Below are 15,091 nucleotides of genomic sequence, written 5' to 3'. Positions count from 1 at the left end.
ATGGGAACACGAGTACTGGCTTATCTGACATCTTTCTGGTATCTTGTAATGTATCTCTACCCATAGCACTCTGCTAACATATTATTGTGTGATTAAAATGACTAATGTTTCAGTAGCATGCAAATAAAGGCACAGGGGCCTAATTTGCTGAAGTATGACACACGAGGATTGCAATATGTGCAACATAACTGCATAATAAATTACGACGAATGAAAGAGTTGATCTGGTAAACAGTTCCAAAGTAATAGCCTCTTAACTTGTGTGCAACTCAACATTGCAATAGTGCAACCACCTCAGTCTCGACTTATCCCCACTGACTTCCGGCTGCAGAGCCCATAAATTGAAGAAGCATCTGAAGAGATTAGTTGTTTTCTGTCGGACCAAACGATGAGGTTGCTAATGCTGCACGATGTTGTCATCCTCAGCAGCCAGCTTTTTCTTGATGGCACACACAAACTAGGTAATCAATGACACAAGTAGATCACTGTTGGTTGCAACTGCATTAAAAAAATTACTCCTCTCAAAGACATTTCAAGCTTACTGGCGACGAAGAATGTGATAGCGCGTGTGCATGACGCGCCACTTGCTAACTGATAGCAGCAGCGGATAAGTAACCCCGCTGGCTATATAAGCGCGTCAAAGAACGAATAAACGTCATTCCTTATCCTGCACCTGGTCTGGGCTGTTTCTTCGAATACGGCCAGCTCGGCTGCCGCCGCTACTACATTTACTGGCGACGAGGATGGGATCTGCGCGGCTGTCCACTTGTTTCGGCAACTGCTACTGAAGACTGCGATTTCCTGGCCGGCGCTGCAATGTCGAAGGTGGGAAAAATTGATTTCTTTGACGAAGGAAGCGAAAGCTTCGAGTCCTACCTGGAACGATTTGAGCTTTACGTGGAGGCAAAAGATGTGGCTGAAGGCAAGAAACTAGCTGTGTTTCTGACGGTCGTGGGCCCTCGAGTGTATGAGGTTTTGAAGAACCTTTTGATACCCCGCTCTCCAGCCAGCAAAACGTATGGCGAGGTCACTACCCTGCTAAAGAGCCACTACAGTCCCCGAAAGGCCGTGATAGCGGTAAGGTGCAGATTTAACCGTAGAGTACAACTAGAGCAGGAGACGGTAGCTGAATTTATGGTTCAACTCAAAAACCTGGCCAGAAGCTGAGTTCGGCGAATTCCTGGACGAAGCGCTTAGAGACAGGCTAGTCGCCGGGCTACGCTGCGTTGACACTCAGCGTGAGTTGTTTGCAGCTGAAAAACTGACATTCGAAGAGGCGTGTAGAATCGCTCTAAATCGTGAGCTAGCCTCCGCCCAGACTCAACAAATAAAGTTAGAACAGCACCAAAGTATATTCCAAACGCAACCGAGGCTAGAAGTTGATCAGCTGGACCAAGGGTGCCGGGAAAAGAAACACGGTAGAAACAAGGCGGAACCCCTAGAATGCTTCCGTTGCGGGAAAAGGCATGCAGCCGAAAGGTGCCGGTATCGCAAGTACAAGTGCCATGTCTGCGACGAGCAAGGCCACTTGAAAATAATGTGCAGACAGCAGGCGGTCAAAACGAAGGCACTGAACGCAATCCATAGTCCCGCAAATGAGTCTGAGGACGAGAAACAAATCTACAGTATGACAACGAGTACTTCTGCATACTATGTCACTATTAAGATGGAAGGACGGGCCGTAAGAATGCAAATTGACACAGGGGCGTCAGTCACCGTCATGCCAAAATCTGTTTTTCGGCGCGAGTTTCCGCATTTGGCAGTGGAGGAAGCTACCGTTCCTTTAAGGACGTACACAGGGGAACGTGGGATCGGCAAACGTGCAAGTCGAGTACGGTAATCAAACTGAGGTTATGCCGGTGCTGATAGTAGATGATGGTGGAAAAGAGTTGCCGTGTCTACTGGGTCGCAATTGGCTGAGTAAGCTTAAATTGAACTGGCAAGAAGTTAAAGCTTTGCAGCAAGATGATGCCGTACTTAAGATAAAGAAGAAATTCGAACCCGTGTTTTCGCCGCAAATGGGGCTGATAACGGGCTACAGGGCACAAGTCCTTTTGAAGCCGAACAGTAAACCAGTGTTTTGTAAGGCCCGTCCAGTGCCTTTTGCTTTGAGACAAGCTGTGTCCGAGGAACTTGACTTCTTGGAACGGACTGGCGTATTAAAACGGGTCACTAGAAGCGATTGGGCGACACCTTTGGTAGTAGTACCAAAGGATGGAGGAGTAAAAGTACGGCTCTGTGGTGACTACAAGGTCACAGTAAACCCCGTACTGTTGAGTGAACATTACCCTCTCCCCGTGCCAGAGGATTTGTTCGCAACGTTGGCAGGCTCAAGGGTATTCTGCGCGCTAGACCTGGCTGCCGCTTACCAGCAAGTGGAACTTGACGAAGACTCGAAGGCTGTTTTAACTGTAAACACACACCAATGTCTTTATCAATTTCAGCGACTTCCCTACGGCATCGCAAGTGCTCCTGCCATATTCCAGTCGCTCATGGACAGTATTCTCAGATATTCCCCAAGTAGGATGTTACATTGATGATGTCATCATTGGCGGTTCGAGTATCACTGAATGTCGCCAAAACCTAGAACAAGTGTTGAGACGATTACAGGATCACAATGTGACGCTGCGCATGGGAAAATGCAAGTTCTTTTGCAGTGAAGTTTGCTACCTGGGTCACAAAATTTCAGCGGAAGGAATAAAGCCACTGCGGTCCAAAGTAAGGGCAATAACTGACGCACCTGAGCCCACAAATAGTACTGAGCTGAAATCATTCCTTGGAATGATAACCTTTTACTCAAAGTTCCTGCCAAACTTGGCAACAGTTGCTGCCCCGCTGTACGAGCTTCTGAAGAAAGGAAAACGTTGGGAATGGACAGACATGTATGTTCAAGCATTTCAGAAAACAAAAAAAACTTGCTCACGGACAGTCCGGTACTATCTTACTACGATCCAAAGCAACCCTTGGCTATGAGCTGCGACGCGTCACAGTATGGGCTCGGCGCAGTTATTTTTCACATACTTCCAAATGTCATGGAAAAACCTGTTGCTTTTGCATCCAGGACGTTATCAGAAGCGGAAAGGGGCTATGCCCACGTCGAGCGAGAAGCGCTAGCGATAATCTTTGGCCTCAAAAAGTTTCATCGCTATCTATATGGGCGAGCATTCACTTTGTTCACTGATCATCAACCATTGCTAGGCATCTTGGGCTCGCAGAAGCTTGTTCCATCTTTGGCGGCGGCTCGAATGCAGAGATGGGCTTTGATCTTGGCTTCTTATCGTTACGACTTGAGATATCGGAAAGGATCTCAAATGCAAGTCGCAGATGCGGTCTCCAGACTGCCTGTTGCAGGGGGAACCAATGTAGATCAGACATATACACAAGCCGTTTTCCAAACTATGCCCCTGACGGCCAAAGATATTGCCAAAGCGAGCAAGTATGACCGTACGCTCAGCAAGGTATACCGATATACACTGGAAGGATGGCCAGCACAAGTGCAAGATGCCGTACTATAGCAAACGCTCGGAGTTATCTCTCGAAGCAGGTTACATCACGTCGGGGAACAGAGTTATTGTGCCCACAAAGTTGCAGGACTCTGTGTTAGGACTGTTGCACGAGGAACACCCTGGGGCGTCACGCATGAAGATGCTCGCACGCGGCCTGCTATGGTGGCCAGGGTTAGACTCGGACATCGAAAAAACTGTAAAACGCTGCAGCATTTGCCAAGCAATGCAAAATACTGTTGCCCGTGCTCCACTCGAGCCATGGCCGTTTCCCGCCCGCTGCTGGCAGCGAGTACATGTAGATTTTTTTTAGTTTGAAAAAACGATATTTCTCCTGTGTGTCGACTCGTTTTCAAAGTGGCACGAAGTGTTCCCTATGTCCTCCACTACCGCCGCAAAGACCATCGAGTGCTTGCGAAGTCTGTTTGCTGCTTACGGATTCCCTGAACAACTCATCGCAGGAATTCCAGGACTTCCTCGATACATGTGGCATCCGACGCACGTACAGCCCGCCATACCATCCGGAGTCCAACGGGGCAGCCGAAAGGGCAGTTCAAACTGTCAAGAAGAGCCTTCGCAAGCAGCTCCTCCACGACAACAAGGGAGTTAACAGCAGATCGCTGCGGGAGAGACTGGATCACTTCTTGCTGGCGTATCGGACAACACCTAACACGGTCACAGGCAAGTCTCCCGCAGAACTGTTCCTGAAGCGAACGCCGCGCACAAAGCTTTCATTACTAAAGCCGTCGTTTCGTGATTACATGGAGAAAAAGCAAGAAGTAGTAAAAAGGCAGCTTGATCAACGAAGATCGAGTTTCCGTTCATTTAGGGAGGGCGACTTCGTATACGTGAAAACAGTCAGGAAAGAGAAGGTGTCATGGACGGAAGGGCGTATAGTACGGCAAATCAGCCCTGTGACCTACCTTGTAGAAACGCAGAACGTCGTCCGGCATGTTCATATTGATCATTTGCGTTCGCCAAGTTGTTTCCGACATGCAGGGTTGGAGACCGAGGCGATGGGTCCTAGATTACCCAGGACCAAGGACTCCGCACGCCATCGGGAGGCTTTCGCTGAACCCCAACAGGCGCATCATGAGGTGGACATGCCTGCCCTGGGCCAGCACGGATGAAGATGGCTTCACCGCACGCCAGCAGGTGCATCCTGAGGTGGGCACGCCTGCACCTCCCCTTCTCGAAGATGCTACAAATCGGAACCCACCACCACTGGAAGAGCAGGAAGCGCTACCTCCAGCTGCTGACATCGGGGATCCTCGGATGCAAGCCGAAACTCATTCAGACTCTCGAACACCTCTGCGTAGAAGTCAGCGCACCCGAAAACCACCTGACCGGTACACTTCTCATGATTTCCGTCATTGAAACCAAGGATTAAAGACAATGATCTTGGGGGGGAAGGAAGAATGTGATAGCGCGTGTGCATGACGCGCCACTTGCTACCTGATAGCAGCAGCGGATAAGTAACCGCGCTGGCTATATAAGCGCGTAAAAGAACGAATAAACGTCATTCCTTATCCTGCACCTGGTCTGGGCTGTTTCTTCGAATACGGCCAGCTTGGCTGCCGCCGCTACCACAGATGTGATATATTTCAATTCAAACAGCTAGTAAACAAGTCGCAGACCAAGGGCCTTCTTACTAATTGCACTTTATTTTGCAGAAAGAAAAATGGTACCTTCTTTAATAACCTGTTTTTTGCCTCAATTTAAAATAAACAATAAAACACTACTTTCCCACTGCCAACCAAATTTTTTAAAATAGGTCCAAAATGTGAGGCACTGCTAATAATTCATATAACAAAGGCTAGCTTGAGGAAGCTTTCTTGAATGAGTAAACATTCCATACTGACACCTTTTCTTTAAAATACCAAAATATTTCAGCATAATGTAGATAAATGCAAGAAATGTTCATTAATGTGTAGTAAAAGTATGCATTCCATTTTATAATTCATTCAGTGCTGTTTGTACATAAGCTTTCGAACACTGAGTTTAGTGTAAATCATAGCGCAGAAAAATGAAGACAACAGCGAGAAATACAAACCAAGCACTAACTGAACGTTTTTACAGGGCAGGGAATACACATGAAAATGATTTATTTCGACCACACACGCAAATTTCTCTCCGAGAACACAATCGCCCACTTGTGCAGTTTGACGGATGAGTTTCTAACAGATGTGGCACAAGCAGTGTGAATATGATGAGCTTTCACTATCATCATAACAGTTTGACTGCTGTGTAAGGAGATTACTTTGCTATCACTTATATCAGTATATATTCGTGCTTCCTGCAATGCGGTTTCAAATTTGTCAACTTCAGCCTGAGCCTGAGAGATTTCTTGCGCTCACCTAGCCATTTATTAAGGCACCACCCTGGTTGCCCAATGTAACAGCTGCCACCGGAGTAGGGCATCCGGAAAGACTGCTTTTTTAGTTTCAAAGCATTCCTTCAGGAGCAATCCCAGGCAGGTTACTTCTGTTGGTGGAAACCTGATAAATTTGAGTGGCCCACCTCTGAAAATTAACTTTGCCCGAATTGAGGGCTGAGTCAATTCAAATGCCAAGGACAGACTTGGCCCACCCTCAAAATGAACTTTGCAGAATCGAAAACTGAGCTGACCCAGCTTTGCGTGTTTTAATCAATTTAACTATGTTAAACAAATATTTTTATGCGTGCCATGAAGTGACTGGTGGCTGTTCATGCATGAACTCATTTTGCTGGTCACCTGTTTCTGTGGCACGTGGGACAGCTTGCGAAATTCTGCTAAACCGCCTTTCATAGACATCATACTTTGTAAGACCTATTCAGCAGTAAAGTGCTAAGCAGCTAGCAGAGGCCTATCATATTCACAAGACTGGCACTGCGTGTGTTATCAAGCCATCTAGTACAATGCAAGGGTGAGAGATCATGCTTTTGTAGAGCATTTTGTGAGCATGGCCAGATGGCATCATTTTCATGTGCACATATATCTTTTCTTGCATAAGTAAATCTGTAGCTGAAAGCTAGCATCTGGTTTGTCCTAATTTCTGCTGTCAAGTCATGAACCAGATAATGGCATATAGGTTTCTGAAGTGAAGAAAAAGTCACTACCTAAACCTCTGAAGTGTGAAGAACCCCACGGGCGCCTGGCTCTTCGGTGGAGGCGAAAAGCCAGGCGCCCCTGTGCTGTGAGTGCACGTTAAAGAACCCCAGGTGGTCAAAATTTCCGGAGTCCTCTACTACGGCAACTCCTGTAGCCTGAGTCACTTTGGAACGTCAAACCCCACAAAGCAAACCTATATATATATATATATATATATATATATATATATATATATATATATATATATATATATATATATATATATATATATATATATATATATATATGTATATATATGTATATATATTGTCACTTCTATGGCACTTCTATGGCAAGCCCGGGGAAGACGTGGATGACTGGCTCACCCACTACAATCGGGTGAGCAAATACAACCGCGGGAAGTGCGTGACAATATATATTTCCATACAGACACACAAATGCTAATTTTGTATTAAAATATCCCACAGTTCAACCTAGGTGGCCCTCCTGTGCTTTTCGTCAGGTGGGAAAAATGCGAGCTTTTCTCAGTACAGAGCTCCAGCAACTCACTTTTGATTTGCTGAAAAAAAAAACTGGTGGCACTGCCTTGTCAATGACTTCAAACTTTCTTAAATTGCAAAATTAAGTAATGATTTTTCTAAGTGTTTTGAATACTGCTGAACACTACATTCGCTGCAACTGATAATTTGTCTCGGGAATTTTTTTTTTCGTTTAAAATTCCCTATGTTTAAAAAAATTGTAAGCGCTATCTGAAACACCTGGTATAACGAGCCTCTAATTTCCTTATCCTTAAACACATGACAAATGGCAATGTGGCCATGAAACTAGTACCAAGCTCTTGAATAACTCTCAAGAAAATTTTCAGTGAGAAAGGCTCACATAGGAAACAATGAGAACCATGCAACAAGATTAAAGCACTAACCTGAGCCTCCTCAAATGGCGTCACAACTGCTTGTGTAGCCTGTGCAGCATGAACTGCTTCGGTCAGTTGAGTCACCAGAGCGCCAACGTCTAAAAGAAAAATAAAGCTTAAATAAACATGCTAACTCGTCAACAGCAGCAGTTCATATAAGATCCACTCCCATCCCCTTGTCCCTGTAACTGACCCAATCCTGCGCCAGCTGTAATACCACCATAAGCTTCGGTGAGGCTACCCAAAATTAATATTAAATAATATGCCTCTGCCTGTGCCACTAGGTATTACGGGCTACTACCCCATCTGGCAAGGCGATGTCTCGTGGGGAGGACGCCCCAGCGTCTAAGCCAGTAAAAATCTCACACTTCATTTGGCAGCCGACAATGCCCACGCTCGCCATTGTGCCTCGATTCTTGCTATGCTAACAGCCAAATTAACTGTTTGCCACTTTTGGCTACGTCTGCCTTCTCCAGGGATCCACCCTGCCATTCCCGAGCGGCCAACATGCATAGCAGAGGGCACCACAGGTGAAATTAATGAGAAAAGTAACATAAGTGCCCAAAAGTAGCTTTTGTATACATATACTCATACCTACCAACCCTTCCAATTGTATGACCACTGAGGCTTAGATGCCAGTGTTGAGCTCAGGTTAATTTCAACTACAGAGTATTGGCATCGAGCAGTACCAGGTCTCTGGCATTTTTCTTCCATCAAAATGTGATGGCCTCGGTGTAGATCGAGCATGCTTCTTTTGTGGCAGCAGCCGAGCACCATAGGCATTGAGCCAATTCGGCGACCCCTTAGACAGATGAATTTTTCCACCGATTCATATACCGTGCCATCTAGCCTCAGCAGTTCATTTCCTCTCAGATAGTCTAACATAGCTTGTTTCCTGAGTACTATTAGTCCCACAGCTTTGTTCCAAACGCTAAAGTTATTAATCGCATGCATCAATATTTTCCTAATTTATTTACCAATGAGAAATGTAGATTTAAATGAATCGGGGATTAGGAAAAACATCCTCCAAAGCTACTACACAAACTTTCCTTCAAAGCAGCCAAAATCTGGCACACCTCTAGGACAGAAGAGTGCACCAAGAAGCCATCTTTAACCGCATCATTACTTTAGTGCTTGTGAACCAATTGGACGATGAAAGTTTAGTTAAATTTTCAAAATGCTAAACTCATGAAAACATAGGTATAGGCGGTGCTTGCTGTCCCATTCATAAATCCCTGCCTGCATTGAATGGTTTAATATGTACCCTCAGTGCTCCTTTAATGTCCCCAAGTTGCATACGTACTAGGAAAGACACTCCAGCCAAGGGCGCCAGTTTAAATTTAGTTACCTATGGTTACTTTTCACACCCAAACATCTGACCAGCATTATGCCAATAGATCCATGACTTCTATTCCAGATCCTGCAGCTCAGCAGCTGGATGCCATACCCCCTAAGCCACTGCAGCAAATACTTTCTGCTTTATCCACATTATGTGCAAGGCTTTCTCTTGTTTTCGCTTTTTTTACATGACCGCCATCAGTCTTGATAGTGACAGCATAAAAAAATAAGCCATATTCACATGAATGCAACATCTACACACAGTACTGCATGCACTGCAGATGGTGCTTCATCTAATATGCTAAACCATGTGATGCCCCATTTCGCACTAATGTAAATAGGGGTGGAGGTGTGTTGATGGTAAACGCAGAGACAGCACACATCCTAACGGTTCGATAGGTGGAATTCTGCTCACTGCAACATGCTTTCCCCATAACATGTCCCAGACTTGGCGACTTATACATAAGATTTAGCACTTACATCTGCTATGCTCTACACAGCATTTGATGACACAGCAAATAATTGATGATGATGATGATGAACTGATTTTTTCTGGCGCAAGGGCATCTATGGCCAAAGAGCGCCAAACACAAGGTGAAATGCCATCTCCTGTTGATATGATAGTTTTGGCGATTATGATGATGATGTGCTAAAAGCTATGGTGTATAGGGCCTAAAAGTTCGTTTGCAGTGTATGATCTCTAAAAACAGTGGTGTATAGAGCCTAAAACGTTCCGAGATGTATAGTGGTCTGAGTGAAATATTAAAAGAAGAAATGTAAATGTTAAAACGCTAGTTATCTAAGTAAGAGGGACGGGTGGGCGTTGATAAAAAATATGACATAAAAACCCTACCTTTGAAAAATATTTAAGAACTCTTTCGGGTGAGAACATTGGGTCGTCGCCGAGAAATATGCACGGATGTTTCGGTATATGTTTTTTGTGTATTTCGGGAAAATGATTTCGCCTTTGTTTTTCAAGTGTTGGACATTCAATTAAAATATGTATTACTGTAAGATGACCACCACATCTCGAGCAGCGTGGTGCAGGAGAGTTCGTTAAAAGGTATGAGTGTGTAGTATGTGTGTGGCCTATTCTCAGCCTGCACAAGGCGACTTCTTTGTATCTGTCTCTTTTGTCTGTAGTGTACCTGCCTATGATAGGTTTTATAGTGTGTAGTTTATTTTCAGTCGATGTGTCCCATTCCTCTTGCCACTGTTGTCGAATTTTGTTTTTAATGTGTGGCTTGAGGTCCTGGTATATTATTTTGTCGATGTCTGTAGTATTTCGACAGGCAGCTGACACAGCAAGCCTATCAGCCGCCTCGTTACCTGGTATGCTACAGTGGCCTGGCACCCAGCAAAGTGTAATTTTAAGTTGTAATTTATGGGCAGTGATAAGGTTGTTAAATAGAGTATTCAGGACTGGGTTCTTATTCTGCCATTTCCAAGAAGTTAGGGAGGTTAAAACACTAAGGGAGTCTGTGTAGATGACCGATGACTGTATTTTGTTTTCTATGATGTGTCTCACGGCTAACAGGATACCATGGGATTCTGCAGTAAATATACTTGTATGTCTGTTCAGTGTTTTTGTTAGTGAAAATTGTGGTCCATGTGCGGCACATGAGACTTGAGTCGACTTTGAAGCATCAGTGTAATACTCATTACAAATGTATTTTGCCTGCAGAGACATGAAGTGCTGTTGTATGGCTATAGGAAGGGCATGTTTCCCGACTTGAAGGAATGTTAGGTCGCAATTAACAGCGTGCATTTCCCACGGAGCGATGTAGTCTTTTATGGAAGTTGTATGGAGGCTGCCAACCGGGATGTCCAGATATTCAATATGAGTGGCTAGTCTTATTGGGTATGATGGTGTTAGTGACGGTTTTCTTGTGAAAAGTTCTGTGTTAGCTGTGTCAAGCAGGAGCCGGCGACAAGGATGGTCCAGTTGAGACAATATTTTGGTAGCATATCTTACAGCAGTAAATTGTCTTCTTCGCTGTAATGACCATCGGTTAGCCTCAACATAGAGGCTAGCAATTGGGCTAGTTCGAAAAGCACCCGTGGCAAGGCGAAGGCCGAGGTGGTGCTCTGGATCGAGCATTTTTAGGGCAGAAGGTGATGCTGACCCATAAACCATTGAGCCATAGTCAATACGAGACAAAACTACGCTATTCAGAAGGCTCAAGAAGCAGTCACGATCTGTGCCCCAGGACTGGTGGGACAGAACTTTTAGCAGGTTCATTGCCTTCAGACATTTTAATCTCAACTGTTTTATGTGTGATATGAAGGAAAGCTTTTCATCAAAAACTACACCAAGAAATTTATGTTCTTTTTGAACTGCAAGGCTCTGACCACTCAGTGTAATGTTGGGCTCAGGTCTAATGCCACGCTGCTTAGTGAAAAGCACGCAGACGGTCTTTGCAGAGTTAAACTTAAACCCATTGTCGTTAGCCCATCTAGACAGTTTGTTGACGCCTAGTTGAATCTGGCGTTCACAGATGGCCAGGTTGCAAGATTTGAAACTTATCTGGACGTCATCGACATATAAAGAATAAGAGATGGTTCTTGGCAGCACGCCCTTTAGCGAGTTCATTTTGACAATAAAAAGCGTGCAGCTGAGGACACCACCTTGAGGGACACCATTTTCCTGTATAAACAGCTTCGAATATGTATTGCCAACACGAACTTTGAAGGTTCGTTCAGACAAGTAGCTTTTTAACGTGTTCAACATGTTCCCTGTGATACCGAGAGAGAAGAGGTCGCGGATAATACCATAGCGCCATGTGGTATCATATGCTTTTTCAAGATCGAAAAAGACAGATAGACAGTGTTGTTTGTGTACAAAAGCATCCCTTGCATAGGACTCAAATGCAATGAGGTGATCGTCTGTTGATCGCCCAGCCCTAAAACCAGCTTGGTTTGTGTCAAGAAGGCCATTGTATTCTAGGAAATGAACAAGACGACGGTTTACCATTTTTTCGAAGAGCTTGCATAAGCAACTGGTTAGGGCGATGGGCCGATAGCTCGCTGCAAGTGTGGGTTCTTTGCCAGATTTCAATATCGGGACAATGATTGCTTCCTTCCATGCTTGAGGAAAGCGTCCTGTGGCCCATATTTTATTATACAGGCAGAGTAGGGTTTCGAGGGTGTCCACATGGAGGTGCCTGAGCATTGCATATGTGATCCTGTCAGCACCAGCTGCTGTGTTCTTGCATGTGTCTAGTGCACTCTTCAGCTCCTGTAGTGTGAACGGGCTTTTGTACCCTCCTGTGCATGGTCTCTTATCATGTATAGGTTTACTCTCTTCGGTCACCTTGTGCTGCAGAAAGGAATCTGTATAGTGTGCCGAGCTAAATATGTATTCAAAATGTTTCCCTAGTGTGTCTGCTTGATGTTCTAGTGTGTCGCCACTAGTGCTGACAAGAAGTGTGAGAGTGTTATATCCTTTGAGTGCTCTTATTCTGTTGTAGACTTTGTGTGCGTCAGTATAAGAGTTCACAGACGAAAGGAACGAGGCCCAGCTTTCTCGCTTGGAGACGCGTCGAACACGCCTGCCATTTGCCTTTGCTCGCTTAAAGGCTATTAGGTTTTCGGCAGTGGCGTGTCGTCGCAAGTTCGACCATGCCTTGTTCTGAGCTTCACGAGCAGTCTTACATTCTGCATTCCACCAGGGTCTTCGTTTGTTTCGTCGCTTACTTGACGTTTGTGGGATGCATTTTTCTGCAGCTTCTATAATGTGCAGTGTGATCAAGCGCTGAGTTTCATCTACATCTAGACCACTAATGGATGAACAAGGCAGTGATGAGTGTTCCCTGAACATCTTCCAGTTGGCTGCATTTTCTTTGAATTCTGGGATTCGATACATTTTCATTTCCGTTCCCAGTATATTTTATTAAGATCGGAAAATGGTCACTTCCGTATAGGTTGTTAATGACAGTCCACTCTGTAGCTGCCAGGAACATCGAGGAGCCAATGGCTGGATCTATGGATGTGTAAGAGTTATGTGCTATATTGTAGTAAGTTGGCTGTTTCGTGTTTAGTAAGCATGATCCCGAGGACAATAAGAATTTTTCGATTAGAACACCTCGGGAGTCCGTTCTTGTACATCCCCATAATGGGTGGTGAGCATTAAAGTCTCCGACCAGCAACCAAGGTTCCGGAAGTTGATCAATCAATTTTTCAAAACTTTCGCTACTTAGCTTATAAGTTGGAGCAATATACAGGGAACATACCGTTGTTATTTTACCATAAACTAAGCTTCTGATTGCCACTGCCTCTAAGTCTGTGTTGAGTGAGATGTTTCGAGAGGGGATTGATTTTTGTGTTACAATGGCAACGCCACCAGAGGAGTGCGAGCTGCCTTGCCTGTCGTTCCTGAATATATTATATTGCTTAAGGAAGTTTGAGTCTGCTGGTTTTAAATGGGTTTCTTGCAGACAAAGTATGTTTGGTTGATAGTCCGCAAGAATTTCATATATATCATCTAAATTTTTAAAGAGTCCTCGGCAGTTCCAATAAATGAGGAGCGCCATAATTAAAAGTTATTTAGGGGACAAGTTTAAAGTTAGGTTTGTAGGTCCTTGGGACCTGTTATTGGGATTTTTCCCCTTCTTTTTCGCTCCAGTGAGCTTTGCCGCCTAGGCAGCTGGGGTGAAGAAGTTGTGTCCATCGCATCTTCAGATGCGGTGGACGACTGTGCAGAAAGCACAGGATTGTCAGTTTTAGGCCTCGACTCATGGGTCGAGGCCTTTGGGCCGGCTGACCTGGGGGTCCGCGCAGCCAGCTTTGCGGGTGGTGGTGGAGTAGCGCTAGCTGACTCCACCGTGGGCGCAGGTAGCGCTGCCCTGGAAGAACTGTGTGCTTCTTGGGAAGGTGCCGACGACCGCTGTGATGCCGCGCCCTGCTGCGTCACAACGGAGTAGTGTGGCTTTTGAGGAAGAGAAAGCCGCTTTCGTGCCTCTCCGTAAGATATGTTTTCGGTGACTTTCAGTGTAATTATTTCTTTTTCTTTTTTCCAGTACGGGCATGAGCGTGAATAAGCCGGGTGATTACCTTCACAGTTTGAGCAGAGAAGCGGCTGTTCTTCGCAGCTCTCTGTAGGATGTTCGTGCGAGGCACACTTTGCACATGTGAGCTGGCCACGGCAACTCTGAGAGCCATGGCCATATTTCTGACATTTGAAGCAACGGCGTGGGTTAGGGATGTAGGGCCTCAGTTTTATCTTTGTGTAGCCTACTTCAACAGATTCTGGGAGGGTGCTTGCAGCAAAGGTGAGTACAATGTGCTTTGTTTCTATCTCTTTGTCATCTCGTCTTATTTTTATCCGGTAAACATCTGTTACATTTTGTTCCTTCAGGCCTTCAAGAAGTTCTTCTTCACTCACGTACCTAAGGTCATCATCAGAGATGACTCCTCGGGCAGTGTTTAGTGATCGGTGCGGGCTAATCTGTACCGGTATTTCTCCAAATGATTTGACTGCACTTAGCTTCTGATACTGATGGTTGTATATTAATTCTAGTAGCAGGTCACCGTTTACAAGTTTCTTTATCTTATAGCCCTGGCCAATGGCCTCAGTCAACGTTCGAGAAACAACAAATGGGGACACAAGTCGTGCAGTGATTTCCTCGTGGTCACTGTGGACCACGTGGAAACGAGGAAAGTTGTTTATGTTCTTTGAGAAGAACATGGTGGTCTCGGTGCGCCCCCTCTTAGAAGGAGGACGATCGGGGTTATGGAGTTTAGATGCCATAAAAAAGTGTATTGTTCGGCTGCAGTGCCAGCCACCCACCATGGAGCCCAACGAGGGGACGGGACAGAAGTTGTCAATTCCTGCCCACGCCAGCTGTACACCGTAACTATAACCCAATATGGCGTAACTCAGGGTAGCTAGCCACACAAGCTAACTCTCGCCGCCTGGAAGTAGGAAGAAATGAAGAAGAGAGGACAGGACAGTTCTAGGAAAGAAAATAGGAAAGTGAAAGATGGAGGGGAGAACAGGAAAAGGCGACTGCCGATTTCCCCCGGGTGGGTCAGCCCGGAGGTGCCGTCTACGTGAAGCTGGGGCCAAAGTGGTGTGTTGCCTCCGCCGAGGGGCCTTAAAGGTCCGAACACTCAGCATCGGCTCAACCACCAGGATCCCCTTTTCCCCGGACACGGCGATGCCACGCACGGCTAAGCGTGGGTGCTGGGGTCCGTGGTGTCGCACGGTACACCAAACATCTGCTTTAGCAGACAGCAAATAATTCCA

The 15,091-nt window shown here is 45.5% G+C and overlaps 1 pseudogene; it reads left to right on the top strand.

Annotated features, from left to right (window-relative positions):
* Positions 1-637: 637 nt before the first annotated feature.
* LOC146171710 (uncharacterized) lies at positions 638-4,632 on the top strand (annotated as a pseudogene).
* Positions 4,633-15,091: the final 10,459 nt, after the last annotated feature.

Source organism: Amblyomma maculatum, unplaced genomic scaffold, assembly GCF_055883805.1.
Source record: "Amblyomma maculatum isolate TAMU_Amacu unplaced genomic scaffold, ASM5588380v1 scaffold_18, whole genome shotgun sequence".
Taxonomy (NCBI): domain Eukaryota; kingdom Metazoa; phylum Arthropoda; class Arachnida; order Ixodida; family Ixodidae; genus Amblyomma; species Amblyomma maculatum.
The sequence above is the reverse complement of the archived record's forward strand: the minus strand, read 5'-3'. Positions and strand labels throughout refer to the sequence as shown.